This window comes from Solanum tuberosum, unplaced genomic scaffold, assembly GCF_000226075.1.
Source record: "Solanum tuberosum cultivar DM 1-3 516 R44 unplaced genomic scaffold, SolTub_3.0 scf00011, whole genome shotgun sequence".
Classification (NCBI taxonomy): domain Eukaryota; kingdom Viridiplantae; phylum Streptophyta; class Magnoliopsida; order Solanales; family Solanaceae; genus Solanum; species Solanum tuberosum.
This window is the reverse complement of record NW_006238938.1, coordinates 1,410,999-1,425,681: the sequence shown is the minus strand read 5'-3', so window position 1 is coordinate 1,425,681 and position 14,683 is coordinate 1,410,999. Positions and strand designations below refer to the sequence as shown.

The window sequence follows — 14,683 nt, the reverse complement described above, 5'->3', positions numbered from 1 at the left end:
GGATTACGGTGAGAGAAAGTGATGGAGTGGGGTAAGAAAATTATTTTGCATTTTATTTTATAAATTTTTTTTTTGTGATAATAATTTTTTAATCTTTAATTTTAACTAATATTAATAATTTATTTAATTTTTGTCAAGGTAAAATGTTTTATCCATGTGGAGTGTGATGTGACAATTTTCTTAAATAAAAGAGAGAGTGTATTACACACATGATGATGAGAGTGTTATAAAAGATAGATGTGCGTTTCTCCAACTAATAAGTAATAGTTTAGGTATAAAACTCACACTTTCAATAGTTTAGATATGAAACTCAAAAATAGAAGATAGGGTGTTTTTAGCATGAGTTGAAAATTTATTTTTTCTTTGAATTTTAAGTTAAAGATAATAAATTTTCACACACAAAAAAAATTGCTCTCAACTGCTTAACCTAAAAACTATGATATTTAACACTTCTATTTTTTTCAGACATACGACAATTAAATATTGGATATTAGTTTGACTTCCAGAAAAAAAAAATTAAAATGAGACTTACATTTTTACTAGATAAAATTAAGTAATTCCTTTTTTACGAATACTTGAATGAACTATGACTGTGAAACAAAATTTGGTATGCTCAAACAAATAATATATATGTTCAAATATAATGTATAATGTAATCACTTTTTCTAATATTATTCGCGCATCATGCGATAATATATACTAATTCCTTTTAATAATGACATATTTAATTATACCCTCAAGCTCCACACCTTTCATCAACAAGGTGTGTGCCTACATTAGAACTAAAAATTTGATGCAACTTTCTTGAATTTTGGGTGATTCATTGCTTGACATTTTATAATTATGACGCAAAAAGATGTCTTTCAATAATAAACAAAAAAATAAATTTAAATATAATTATTTACGTGGCTCTGATGTCCCGTTGATGTGGCACTAATGTGGCGCACGTGTAATGCACTTTTTAGTGTAAGAATGGTATTGTGATGTTAGAGTGATATTAAATTCACTTGAAAGTTGTTAAATGGGAGGGGTACTTAAATGCCCGTGTAGTTAAAGTGCTAAAGTAAGTTTTGTTGTCAAGTTCAGGGGTGATTTGATGTATTTTATCAAGATCAAATATGTTTTTATGTCCTTCAAATTTCGAACATTGTAATAAGTTATCATTATATTGAAGCAACACAACACTATTACGATATCATTATATCAATTTATCAAATTCTTGAACAAGGTTTTATCATTCTAAACTTTATATTATATTTCTCACTGAAAATTTGTTTTGTTTGCATTCTTACTTCATAATGTATATATACATCACCCTTCACAAACCTCATTTGTAGGATTATGCTAGCCGCTAGGTATGTTATTGTCATTCAAATTATATATGTCAACTAAAAAAATCAAGGTCTTTGTCACGACCCAAACTTGAGGGATGCAACTGACACCTAATGCCAAAATATAGGCTTGAGCCGACCCTGCTGAACCATTTGCTAATGGCGCATGACAACCACACTCAAGAAAACAAATAAGTATATCCCGTCTTAAAAATAAGCCCTCTACCAGCAATGACTCTGTCAACAACTTTAAAAAGAAAATAGCTACTCCCAATAGTTCATATAAAATAATAACTAGATAGCACACAAGTCTGTTTGGGCTTTTGTGATCAACATTATATCTAGGAATGCATAAATTCTATGTGGGCTATCAAAGCCACCATGATCTCTATATAGAAGCTATAACCAAGTATAGATCTAAACAACACATTAAACAACTATGAAAATTCATCCGACCAGCAAACAAGGCCAACAACAAGGCTATACAAACCAACACACTAGTCTGTAAGCCTCTATGAATACAATACTTGGATGGATAGGGCCCCGACCTATCCAAAATATATAAAAAAACACATTAATATATATAAATATATATATTACTCCACAACTATAGCCTGCCCGAGCTGTAGGTACGGTCTACCCGATCCGTAGGCACGTTCTACCTGGCCCATAGGCACGATCTACCTGGTATAACGATCAATTTGTAGGCCCAAGAACCCTGCAGTATCAAAGTATCAATGTATCCTGAGGCCAAAACAAGATCACAGGCGACAGCCAGACGAAAAAATATTACAACAATAATAAGTAATCATCATCGATCCAAACACAATCATAATATACTTTTCTAGGCCACTAAGCAAGGAGTAGAGTGCTGCTGATAGTCATTATATCAATTTGTATGCACTCTCTCTTTTTATTTTTTATTTTTTATATGGGTTTGATGATAACAGAAAAGAAACACCTTTGAAAAGCCTATAATTTCAATTTGGGAAATCATTATAGGAGAATCGGTCAATGGCGATGGCAATGACGACATATACCACTTTTTGATGAACAAGGGAGGCTGGATTTACCTCTTTTACTCCTTTTGAATTCTGGTACAACATTTCCTTAGTGTTTTGATTTGATACCAATTATTCTTTTATCACTAATTGGAGTTCACAGATAATAAATCTAGTGATGGGGTAAAGCATAAAAAGAGCATATAGTTTTCAGATCAAAAGAAGAAAAAAAAACAAAAGAAAGAGGGAGAGTAGAAAAGAGGGTGGTGCGTGGTGACTGACCATCTCAAATTTATGATTAAAATAACTAAATATTAATTAAATCACTAATTCCAATACTAACTAATGAAGGGTAAAATTGGAAGAATAACATAGTCTTGAAAATTGAACAATTAAGTTAATTTGAAAAATGGAAAATGCCTCAAAAATTAACTTAATATGGAATGGAGGGAGTACTAATAATTTATTTAATTTTTGTCAAGGTTGAATATTTTGTCCATGTGGAGTGTGATGTGACAATTTTTTAAAATAAAAGAGAGAGTGTATTACACACACCATGATGAGAGTGAAATAAAAGAGAGAAGTGTGTTTGTCAAACTAAAAAGTGATAGTTTAGGTATGAAACTCACTCTCTCAATAGTTTAGGTTAGGAGCGTTCACGGGTCGATTTGGATCGGTTATTGGTCAAAACCAAAACCAAACCAACTTAATCGGTTTTAAAATTATCAAACCAAACCAAACCAAATATAATATACATTTATCGGTTTGGTGGTTATCAGTTTCGGTTTGGTTTGGTTCGGTTATTCGGTTATTAACCATACACAAAAATAAAAGAAACAATTCATTCAAAATGTGAAAAAAGTGACAACAATCATTCAAAACGAAAAATAGTTAGAATGACTTAAATTACTAAACTTTCGATCACTAAATTTACTATCAATAAAGCTTTAAAATTCACTATATTGGCCTAGAAGGAAGAGACAATAACATTTTCAGTCCCACAAAGAATTGTCATAGACACTCATATACATGAAATCAATAAGATAAATGTTTTCATCTTTGGCATTTTTGCTTTCAATAAGTAAATTATAAAGAAATTTTAATGAAAATATGTATAAGATCTTTAAAATTGTTTATAAAAACAATATATTAAGTATGTATATTAATAAAATATATGTATATAATTTATCGGTTCGGTTATTTCTTCGATCTTTCGAATAAAATCATAACCAAACCAAATACTATCAGTTTTCAAAAATCTAAAATCAAACCAAACCAAACCCAAATAAAATCGGTTTTATTTTATCGGTTTGGTTCGATTTTTCGGTTTGGATCGGTTTTTATCCAAACCGTGAACACCCCTAGTTTAAGTATAAAACTAAAAAAAAAGTATAGTTTAAATGTGTTTTTGACATTTATCTCTTTATATTTTGATGTTTTCATTTGGTCTGTTAAGATGTATGATGAGGTATAATAACTTTTGGGAGCCAAGCCAAAACTTTTCTAGCGGAGAAGACTCAAACTTGTTGAAATTTGTGGCATTCTTTAGAAAGTTTCAAATACTTTTAATATAGTGACATCAGCCAAAAAATCAAATTGGTTATTTAAATATATATGGTTTTTTTACATGAAAAATATTAGTGCAATTTTTGCCTGACTTTTTATTAATGTATTGTTGTGTTCGCACTCTTTTATTATTTTCACTATTAAAATAAAAATGACAGAAATGTTTCAGTTTGTTACTCCCTTTGTTTCTATTTATATGTCATCATTTTAGGTTTAAGAGTCTTTTAAAAACTACGTAAGTTTATCATTGTACCTTTATTTAGTGTTCTTTTGAAGTCAAGTTTTCAATAAATGAACGTGAATTAATTTACTTTGATTAACTAATTTAACCAATGAACATGAATAATTTACTTAGTTTTTCTATGTTGAACAAATGTATATTTTCAAGGCTAATAACTTTCAATGGGTAAAATAGGAAGAATATTGTCATTTATGCATTGATTTTGTGAAATGACAAATATATTACTATCTATTTTTTATAAGGACGACATATAAATAGAAACAGAGGGGGTATTATATTTAATTTGATTTTTAATATTTAAATTTTCAAAATACATATAAATTGAATTTACAAATTTCTATGTTTAATTTATCTCATAAAAGAAAAAGTAAAGAAATTTCAGGCAAAGTATATATAGTAATTACTTTTAAAATATTGATATAAGAAAATTTAAATAAATGTAGGAGGAATCTAATAAGGTTCTAAAAAGGGTCAAAAATACCCCTCAACTTTATTTTATTGGTTGACTATGCCCTTACTGTTAAAGTGAAGTTATTTTTACCCCTGCCGTTACTAATTTCACCATATATATCCCTCATTTGACGGAAAACTCCAAATCAACTAAAATTAACTCGAATCTTAAAAAAAACGACCCATTACCCATTTTTAAAACCATGCCCGAACCTCTAACAATTAACCTAAGAGATGAACAAAGGGAAAATAGGGGAGGAAGAAGCAATAACTTCAACCTTTGTTTTCCCATTTTTTCGACCAACCTCTCATCTCCACGCTGATGTCCAACCACCAAACAATCACCCCTAAACGACCTCATTTTTTCCGTTTTCACAGCCACCATCACCCACTTTTCGGCCGGTGACCAAACCCACCTGAAACCAGCCCACTCCGGCGGAAAACAATTTGTAAACCACCTCACAACCAGACGCCAACTTTGGCGAACCAGGCCACCCTTTACTGGCTCTTTTCTCCCGCCAAAAATGTCACAAGAAAACACCCAAATTGACCCCATTGGTCGACTTCCCTCAACCCATCTTCCTTCTCCAACTAGAACCTCTGGTGAACCACATCGGAAACACCTCCAAGCAACCACCACTCACCTCCAAATCACCAGAAATCACCACCCCAAAACAACCCTTTCCGCCACCGCCTCATTGACACGGAAAAACCACCGCGAACATCCTCAACTCCATGAGCTCGTGAAACCCAATAGCAACAAGCAACCATCATCATTGTTTCTTCTCTTCCCCTTTCCTTTCACGATTTTGTTTGTTTTGCAGATTACAAATCTGCATTTTCAGCAAACCAGAACTCATCAGCCCTCCAGCTTCGACAACAACAATCAACTCCATCAAAAATTACTTTCTTTTATTGTTTTGCTCTTTTTGTTGTTATATTTTACTGCGTTTCAGGTGAATTATTTGACTCTCATTTCAAACTCCGATCATCTTATAGGTTTTTAATGAGTTTTAGTTATTAATAATTTTTGGGTGACTATTGTTCTTTCTTTCAATTTGTGTTATTCCAAATGTGACAGTATTAAGCACTTTATATATTTGGTGTGTTTTGCTTTATAAATTCCCATGTTAAAAATGAAATGATGAAATTGTTCCAAAAAAAAAATCGAGCAAAGTACCTCCGACGATTTCAATAGTAAGTGTTTTAATGGTGGAAGGAGATTAAACAAATGGGTTTGGGGTTTTAATTGAGTATGAATTAATTTGGTTTAGTGGGTCGGGTCGGGTCGGGTTTGGATTAAAGAGAAATGGGTCATTTTAATTGAAATTGAGTAATTTTAATTGATTTGGGGCTTTCCGTCAAATGAGAGGTATTTATGGTGAAATTAGTAACGGCAGGGGTAAACATAACTTCACGATAAGGACATAGTCAACCAATAAAACAAAGTTAAGGGGTATTTTTGACCCTTTTACCTTCTTTTTATGACCGAGGAACCGGGGGATAAATTCACATTTTGAAGGCAAACACCGTGCCTTTTCTCTTCTTACCGAAAATAATCTGTCTTTGGCTAATTCAATCGCTAATTCTGGGTATTCTTCTTTCTCCCTTACTTTTTTTGAAGAAATATTTTATTTTTTAAAAGGGATGATTGTTCATAAAATATTTGCTTTGAATTGTTCTATGATTCTTCCTTTGACAATGATTTCAGGTCTAATTTGTAAATTTGACAATGATTTCAGGTCTAATTTGTAAAGGAATTTGATTTAGAAATAGAGTTTGTGTTGTTGAAATTTTCTATTAAAAATATTGTGTCACTCCATCTTTGACCCTTTCAAGCATATTTTTTGGCATATTACTCTTTTTTTTTTCGAGATACCTTTTTTTGTTCTATTTGATCAATCTTTAGACACTACCAATAATTGTTTACTCATCAATTTCCCCAAAAGCTTGAAGCTTTGTTAACTGGTGGATGGAGGTCTCTACAGTTGAAGATGGAGACATGTCCAAATTGAAGGGTCTAGCAAATCTTGATGAAAAGAGTATGGAGAAAAATATAAGTAGCAGTGATATGATTATCCGAGCGGACAAAATTGATTTGAAAAGTTTGGATGTTCAATTGGAGAAGCACTTGAGTAGGGTTTGGTCAACCAATGTGGAGAATCAAAACCAAAGGCCCAGGGAAGTGTGGGAGATTGATCCTTCAAAGTTGGAAATAAGGTATCTTGTAGCTCAAGGAACATATGGTACTGTTTACTGAGGTACCTATGACAATCAAGATGTTGCAGGTAACACATCTTTCCCGCAAATAGATTGTTTCATGGTTGACAATTATAGGAATCATGACTCCAATATTGTTGAGAAATTGCAATTCGTTTTTTTACATGTTTATAGTCACAAGCTGTACTATTAGGGTGAAAATCATCAATTTTTTAACATCATATAGTACCATGATGACCTTCTCATTGATGAGCTTATGATATTTGAGGTGAATTTAGATACCACCAACAACTTATTACTACCTCGTGGAGGTAGAAAGACTGCTTCCAAAAGATCCTTATCTTAAATATTGGGCGGGTTGGATCAAATTTGGACGGGTCATAATGGGTTAAGACAACAATTGGATCAAGACCCAACCCAACCCAAATTTGCTTGGGTCAAGCCGGGTTGGGATAATATGGGTTAGGTAATGGGTTACATTACGGGTCAAGACCCAACCCGAACATTTACCAAGCTTAGTTATTTTATTAGTTCTTTTAAACTATTTTAGTACCTAGCAAAATTATTTTTTCCTTTATTATGGCTATACACAAAATATCAAATTGAAAAAAAAATTAAAAATTAATTTGACAAGATTTTTCATGAGTCAATCCGGGTTACATATCAACCCAATTTTTAATGGATTGAAATGGGTTGAGCTAATGAATGGGTGGGTTAATTTTGCCAATCTTAAACGAGTTGGGTTTGATTTTGCCACCCCTACTTAAATGCAGCAAATCCAAGTTCAAAGAAGAAGAAAACAGTGCAGAGATCATAGAAACCAAAAGTTAAAAAACATTTTTGAGATGAACTTTTGAGTAAAAGATGGATAGGACAATAGTTTCACCTGACAAATAGAGTAAAATACATTGGGATGAGTTTTCCATTTGAGAGAAGTTTACTCTAAAGGAGATCAGTGATTGGACTAACTTGGATCTACTTATTTTGAGTGTGTTAATTTTTATGAAAAAGGATCCAACCCATTAATGTAGATAGTTGAGCAAATTCTCCAACATCTTTCAGGGAATTTTCGCAACATAGTCGTAAGATTTTCTTATGTAATATTATTTGTGCAGCGAAGCTGTTGGATTGGGGAGAGGATGGCATGACCACTGCAGCAGAAACTGCTGCTCTGCGGGCATCATTTCAGCAGGAGGTTACTGTTTGGCAAAAGCTTGACCATCCAAATGTTACAAAAGTACACATTTTCTTCTTTATTGTGTTTTCAACATTTAATCATCAATCTACTGTAACAATTTTAGATTAACACATGCTCACAATTTTATATTTGGTATGATGTTTATCTCATTAAGCTACCCATGTTTCCAAATTTTATTTGATATCGTTTTCATTTTCAGTTTGTGGGTGCTTCTATGGGAACCTCAAATCGTAAGATTCCTTCGAAGAATCCTTTCGAGGGTTACACCACACTTCCTTCTCGGGCTTGTTGTGTACTTGTGGAATTCCTCCATGGAGGAACATTGAAAAAATATTTGTACAAAAACAGGAAAAAAAAGCTTCCCTTTAAGATTGTCATTCAACTTGCTTTGGATCTATCTAGGGGGTAAGTGTCTTTGTATAACATTATTGAATTGGTCATTATACTGGATGATGTTTGTTTTCCTCTTGAATTTGTAGATTGAGCTATTTGCATTCAGAAAAGATTGTACATCGTGATGTGAAAGCTGAAAATATGTTGTTGGATACGGATAGAACTCTAAAAATTGCTGATTTTGGGGTTGCTCGTGTTGAGGCGCAAAATCCTCAGGACATGACTGGTGAAACTGGAACTCTTGGATATGTGGCTCCAGAGGTATACATATTCTTTTACAAGACATGTAGGATTTGCTATGAATGTCTGACATGATGCTTGTATCATATTATTATTCGTTTACCCCTAAGTTGCTCGGACTCTCCAAAAATGTTGCCGCACACGTGTCGGATCCTTCAAAAATATACTATTTTTGGAGGATCCAACACATACCTATCGATATTTTTTAAGAGTCCGAGCAACATTGGTTTACCCTCTTTTTTACGTGTAGTGTTTGATATCTGCAATCCTTTTACTTTTCTTTAGAAGTAATCTTTTCTATCCACAGAAAATCCAATTATTCTGATGTACTACTTATAGATACTATCTGGGTACATCGTTTAGGTATTTGATGGAAGCCCTATAACAGAAAATGTGATGTATACATTTTTGGTATTTGCTTATGGGAGATTTATTGCTGTGATCTTCCTTATCCAGATCTTAGCTTTGCTGAAGTTTCTTCTGCTGTTGTCAGATAGGTTTGCCACTTGTTCACACCATCATTTTCCCAGTAAATTTTTGTTCTTTTTTGCATCTGTCGAGTTTGGCATAAGACAGAGTGTTATTGTTTGAAGCGATCTTTGATGATGGGTCAAATGTCTATGTGCGTGGCTCCAATAATCTTTCAAATACTTTTATATTAAATAAATTGAGGTCCTATATAGGTTCTTGTTTTATGTATCATTCAGCTATCGAGTGAAAACTAAGGATATAACTTTCCATGTCAAATCTGAAGAAGTCAAGAATATAGCTTCTCAAATTTCCTATTATACTTAGCAAGTCACAGTTATAAAACTGTGCGGTTACTGATATATTGTCTCTTTTTTTGGAACTTGACTCGATATTATGTATTCTTATTATGTATTTAATTTTTGAAATCCAAGTGTTTAAGTAATCTGAATATCTAACCTTGTATTTCTTCTAATGCATATAGTCTTGGATGGATGGTCCCACGTGTAACTTAATTTGCCAACACTTTTTTCTAAGAAATGGTTGCTTCCTTATCCTATTTTAGCCACCAGGACCATGTCATGCTGGTTTAACTACACATAATTTCTTTGACACTATTCCTTCAAGTATTCAACCCTTTAAAACTAGAACAATTATTTGTTTTTTTCTCGAGGTTGCATTGTTATAGTGATCATTTTCGGCTTGCTGCTAGTATGCTGATCATTTACATATTGCCACCTTTAATTATGTTTGGTCCAAAAGACACATATGGGTAGCTTTCTCCTAAATGATTCACTTTATTAAAAACCTAATTCTTGCAGAATTTGCGACCAGAAATTTCCCGATGTTGTCCAAGTTCGCTATCCAATGTGATGAAGAAATGTTGGGATGGACATTCGGAAAAGCGACCTGAAATGGAGGAGGTAGTAAGATTATTAGAAGCAATTGATACGAGCAAAGGAGGGGGGATGATACCCGAAGATGTAGCTGGTAGCTGTATTTGCTTTCGTCCAATTAGGGGTCCATAATTTTCTGTAGTTTATATTTGTTCCCTTTGTCTAAATCAATGATATTGTACAATCAATTAGAAGGCAAGCAATACTTGTTGAACTTGTGCTTTTGGGTTATTGACTTGTCCAACAAATGAGAGTTGTTCTTGGAAGAAAAGGCTGTGAATTGTTATGCTTGGATGTATCTTTTAATTAGTGTAGAATAACTTTTGATAGTTGATTCATGAATAACAGGGTGGCACTACCAATTTGCTCTATTGTCATGATGGTTCTTGTCTATTCTACAATCTATTGTGTTGTTTTATTTGTGATTTACTGTTGATACTCTTTTATGCATAAGTAGTTCACATATACCCTTTTATCATATTGTACATTATGTTATTCTAAATTCATTATTTCATGAAAAATCTTTTTGAACTCAAGACACTTTTGCAGGAGCGGGTTTAGTCTTAACCCATAATGTAACGACATGTTTGGTCGTTATTCAAAGGCACCTCGTGTGGAACTTCGGGGAATTTTTGAAATACACCGCAAATTTCAAATTGGGGTGCCATGATGAAAATTTTGAAATTTGAAATTGATCCAGGTTGATGTCATCCTGCCATAGCGGAAATATTTTTGCTATGGCAACGAGCCAGCGACGCTATGGTGGCATGCCAACCGCTATAGCAAGTTTGACGGGACAGAATCTCAAAAACACAGATTATTTTAATTATCCCCTTTTTCAGTGGTAAAATAGACTAGGGCTATTTCAAAAACCCTCCCAAGCTGCTCTAAGCTTGGAGATAGCGGAGATGAGGAAATTCTGCACAAGGAAGGCCAAAACCTGGCAGCAACAGAGTAAAATTTGTTAGACTCTTAGCTTTGAAGAGAGAGTTTGAGCTTTTGAAGATGAAAGACTCATATAGTGTGAAAGAATACTCTTCCAAGCTGAGTGAGATTGTGAACCAAATAAGAATACTTGGTGAAAACTTTTCAAATTAGAAAGTAGCAGAGAAGATCTTGGTTAGCCTTTCATACAAGTTTAAATAAGAAATCTCAAGTATTGAAGAGTCTTGTGACTCGACTACTTTACAATAGCTGAACTAATATCCAAATTGCAAGTCCAAGAGCAACGAGTAACAATGAGAAGTGAAGGGATAGTTCAAGCATCAAAAGAAAGGCCAAAAAGTCTGCTTAAATAAATCTGGAGAGGTAAAATGTCACGACCCAAAGTACACCCTAAACGTGACATGGCCTATAAGACCCTGAAAGGCCGTACACAAACCACTTGACCTGCATATACACAACATAATGGAGAAAAACAATAAATCTCATAAGAATGAAAGAGTTTGACATAAGCAGAAGTACATCAAAGTCTAGACAAACCATCTATTACATCAATGAAAGTGATTGGGATGTCATCCGTACATCACATACAAAGTCTGAAAGTAAAGACATAAGAAAGCAAATTGAAGCAACATGGTCCCTGGAGCATGAGGACTCACTAACTCTTGATCTTTGAATCATCAATGAGAGCAACTATCCACGAATAGAGGAAGAGGAATCGGAATGCCCTACATTAGTGAACCAATGTAGGCACAAGTATGCATCAGTACCTGAATGTACTAAGTATGAGGGGAATGCAATAAAACATGATACATGATCATAAGGGGACATAATTGAAAACATGAAATGCATGACCAAGTCATACTAAAATCCTCTTAGAAGAAGAATCGTAAATCATGAATATGGTCAATGCATCATAAAATCATAAGGAAAACTTCATAAACATTTGTAAGTAACTTAGTTCATTTTGTGGATATTAGTTTTAACCGACTGATGAGTCCGAGAATTAGACTCATTTAGGGTTTTATTTGCATAGGTGTAGTGTCCTCAAATGCTTGTTTTGTGCCAATAACTGATGTAAAACCCTAGATTTCTAGGTATATGGATTGAGGAAGAATGCAAGGACACTAATGTGCAAAAAGGAACGAAGTAAGCTGAAAGAGTGAAGAAAAGGAAGCCTGGTGATCGCCAAGTCTACTTGGCGAGTCACCGAAGGGCTTCTTGACCACCTAACGTTCCAGTGTGCCAAGCTCTGAAGGAGAAAATCAAGTTGGCGAGAGAAAGGAGCAGTCGGCGGATCGCCGAGTGGTTCCGCGATGCAGTGTTGGATCATCCAAAGTTACAGACATTGAGGATGCTGAAGGCTAAGACAGAAAGGCAATGAAATTGGCTAAACGGCACATCACCGAGTGGATCGGTGAGCCTGACTTACTGCATCGAATGACCCTTCACAACATATTTTTGGCGACTATAAATACATTTTTGAACATTTAGTTTAGGATCATATTTTCATTACATACAATTTTCAGTTGAGAATTGTAAGACTTCTGAGTATTGAGACAAGTTTTCCTTAGCTTTGAAGAATTGAAATTTTTCACTTTTGAGAAATTGGAAGTGGGTCTTCGAGATTCTTCAATTTGGACCTTTGTAAAGACGAAATCAATCGTACCTAGTTGATGGAAACTCAATTTGGTAACGATTTTTATCTTTTTATAATGTCTAGCTAAAACCCCAATTCTTGGGGTGTGATTATGTGATTATGGGCTGATTTAGTTTATGGGTATTGTTAATTATTAGTGTAAATGTTCTTTAGAAGTGATTTCGATCAGTAATTGTGGTTTAATTTAAAGAATTGTAGTTACAAATGCAGTTCTACTTTTGTGTTTTTGGCTTGCTCAAGAGAGGGAGGTTTTAAAACTAAGGTTATTGATTGATGGTCTGTGGGTATTGGGTTGACATGGGTTCAGCTCGAGAGAGTGAGTCCTAAACCCTTTTCCACACATTCAGCTCAAGAGAGTGAATGGACTAAGGCGTAGGCTGTTCTTATTTTGCATGCTTGTCGATGTTCGAGAGAAATCAACTTGATTTAGGTTAAATTTTTCGAGAGAAAGTTTACCTCCTCTATAATCTAGCTTATTCACTAATATTCAGCTATTTCCTAAGAGTTGCAATTACCCATTTGTCTACATTAGCCTATAATTGAATCACATCCCAAGAACCCGTCTCATTATTGTCATTTTCGTATTGTTTTGCTGCTGCTGTAGTTGATAATTAAAACCAAAACCCCTTATTTGACATTCGTGTCACTCCCTGATTTGAGTGATGTTTTTATTCGTAAATGTCTATTCCTATGACTGACTTGATCATATTCATACTTTACTCTTGAATCTTAAACACGTACCATTCTCTGTGGGATTCGACCCCAACTCATTTAGTTGGGTTATTATACTGACTAGCGATCATTGACACTTAGAATTGGATGAAGTGTCCTTGAAATGTTAATCACCGACATTAGACCGTGCGAGCTATAACATGGAATCCACTGTAACTCCCACATAGAGTTGGGAGAGTCTACTTGCCAAGGTAGAACTCCGTATCACATCATATGCTATATGTGGTTCCAGTAGCTGGCCAATTAAGGAAAACCTACGGGGGCACATAGTTAGGAACTAGAAGTTGCTACTAGAGACTACCCATTTGAGGCTCCACCTCCAAGTTCACTTGGTGCTAAGTTAAATCCCAACAGAATAGTCATTTTCATAAATTCATCATCATCCATGGAAATGTATAATTCAATAACTGATCCAAGCTAAAACAACATAAAGTAGCTTATTAAATCTTGAATCAAGTTTAAGTGAGAAAACCTTTCACCAAACCATGATCCCTTAACATGTGATAAAACCTTTCACAATTCATTGATGCTCAACCTAAATCATAAATCGTTCCTTTTCATAAATCATGCATAACTTCATAAAAACATCATTCACTGATGCATACCTTTTCTTCAAATTCATGCAAATTAGGGTTAACAGTCAAAATCATGATCAATATATGGAGTCACATGGAATTAATTGCAAAACATGTAATAAAATCTAAATAATCATAATATGATCAAAATCAATCAATTGAATCCATACAAATAGAACCAATGAGGAATTGAATGAAAACCTAACCAATTGAATTTGAATTGGAGAATTGAATAATTGGAGAATCTTTGGGGACTCAATGGGTGAATGGAACCCATTGATGAACTCCCAACATACCTTGATTGAAGCCCTAGAATCAATGGTGAACAAGGAGACTTGATCTTGAAGATCCCTAGATTCTTCTTCCTTGATCTAGAGAGAAGATTTTTTGAGAGAACTTTAGGGAGAATATAGGAGTTTGATTGAATGAGGGAGTTGGGGGAATTTCTACGGGTAAAGGGTAATTATAGGGCTTATATTTAGGGTAACAATGACGTAGCAAAGTCATTAAGTGCATTGAAAAAGACCCAAATACCTTTTAAAAAATGCTAAACTAATCTACGGGTCCGACCTACGGTTCGTCCTAGTTGACCGTAAAACCAACTTTAGAAACCCAAATATTCAATCATTTCCCACGAGACCATTCTACGGCCCGTTGAATCTTCTACTGTCCGTAGAACCCATTCGTTAACTCAACTTTCACTTTAAAAATTCACTAATTTTGGAACCTTTCTACGGGACCTTCCTACGGTCCGTAGAAAAAATGACGGC

The 14,683-nt window shown here is 34.1% G+C and overlaps 1 pseudogene; it reads left to right on the top strand.

The window, feature by feature from the left end:
* Positions 1–6,561: 6,561 nt before the first annotated feature.
* LOC102599861 (serine/threonine-protein kinase HT1-like) lies at positions 6,562–10,136 on the top strand (annotated as a pseudogene).
* Positions 10,137–14,683: the final 4,547 nt, after the last annotated feature.